We start from the raw sequence: 1,920 nt of genomic DNA on the forward strand, positions 1-1,920 counted from the left end.
AGAACTTCTCTTATCTCTACGTCCCCAGGGAAATTTGGCCACCTGCCAGACCCCCTTTTCCCTACAACCCCACCCCCACCACCACAGCTACCACCACAGCCACCACCACTCTTCCTCATCTGTCTTTATGAAGCCAAACAAGCCAACGATGATCCCTAAGCAAGAAGCCCTGTGCTCAGTTCTCAGGCCCCACCCTTCTCTTTCCCTCTAATGTCACTGCCACTAGGACCTATAGGGTCACCCTTCTAAATCAGACAGAGCTACACCCTTGTCCACACGCCAGATGGCACATTTTGAATGTTTCTAATTGTGGAATAAATTAAGAGCAACCAAGTGAGAAAAGCAAAGCCTATTTATTGTGGGCTTGCTATAGGAAAGGAGTCAGCTAATGTTGCTTAGGTTTTGAAGACTTGAAGGCATGCAGAGGAATGGGGAAGCTTTAGAGTGGATGAAAGGACAGCTTCGGACGGGCCCCGTTGGCATGGTGTAGCTGTAGGCAGGCTAACTAGAAGCGAGGCAGCCTATGTGATTGCCTAGGGTGCACATTTGACCTTCTCTAGTAGGTCCTAAGTTGGAAGAGGGAAGAAAAATTAGACAGGCTGCCAGTTATTAATCAAGCCCTGGCCACTAGGGCCAGTTGTTACAGAGGTTATTTATCTTCCTGGATTGTCACTAGAGATAGTAATTTGACTTCCTGCAAGTCTGACTTATAGCAGGTTGGCTTCCTGAGCAGGTTGCTGCAGGTTGTGGACCAAAGTTCTATTTTTATATATGGTCTGACCATTGTCCCTTTGTGTATTCGGTCTCTCATTACTTTAACTATACCTCCCCAGGATGCCATAACTGTGTGTCTAGCTGCCCACTCTTCACTTCCACTCAGGGGTCTCTGGAACATCAGAGCTCAACATGGCTAAAACCTAACTTCTATTTTCCACTTAAAATTCCTCCTATAAGCAGCTTCCCCATCTCTGCTGATGGCTCATTCATCCATCTGCTAACCAAAAACCATGGAGTCATCCCTTTTCTTTCTCACCCTCCACATCAAAAAAGTCTGGTTTGCCCTACTTAAAACACAGGCTCAGAATCCAATCACTTCTACCTGCAGCCACTTGCACTATTTACCTTGACAACTGCAGTAGCCTCACCCCAGTCAGTTTTCCATTCTGCATCCAGGGATAAGACCTGAGTCAGATCACTTTCCTGTGCTCTGAACCTTCTGTGGCTCCCAACACCATCAGAAATAGAGGCCCAGCTCCTCACCTCGCCACTCCAGAGTTGACTTGGGCCCACCTGCTCTCTGAACACTCCCAACGCAATCTCACGACCAGGCATCTGCACTGGCCCCTGGGCCTAGGAAACCTTTTCCTACCTCATCCCATTAAATTTCAGAAATAAGAACCGCTCTATAAACCTTGGCCTGGATTCAGGACCCTAGGCTAGGAGTGACTCTCCTCTAGGCCCCCAGACTCAAAAGCAGAGCTATGAGTAAGGCCGAGAGCCATAGACCACACCCACCTTTTCCACCCGGGTGCCAGGGTCCTTCGGGTGGGGGTCTGAGCGGCTGAGGGCCCGAAGCCGATACTCACCTGCGCCAGGTGCCTCAACGCCGCCGCCATCGAGGCGGGTGACTGAGGCGGGTGTCGTGGGCTCAACCTACTTGCTTTGCACTGGGCGAGGTGTGAGCTGGGCTGGGGGTCGCACTCCTAGCCTCGGTCTCCCGGGTGTAAAAGGCTCACTGGGCCCGGGGCGCCCACTCTGGGCGCGCGGAGAGCGCGCGGCCAGTCCGGACCCTGGGGACCTCGCGTCACGGCGGTCAAGGCTCGTTCGAAGGCGCGGAGGAGGGTCCTGGCCCGGAAAAGACGCCTGCAACGCGCCACGGCCCCGGGAGCACAGACCCGCCAGGGAAATGACTTCGGGGCC

Source organism: Pteropus vampyrus, unplaced genomic scaffold (genome assembly GCF_000151845.1).
Source record: "Pteropus vampyrus isolate Shadow unplaced genomic scaffold, Pvam_2.0 Scaffold452, whole genome shotgun sequence".
Taxonomy (NCBI): domain Eukaryota; kingdom Metazoa; phylum Chordata; class Mammalia; order Chiroptera; family Pteropodidae; genus Pteropus; species Pteropus vampyrus.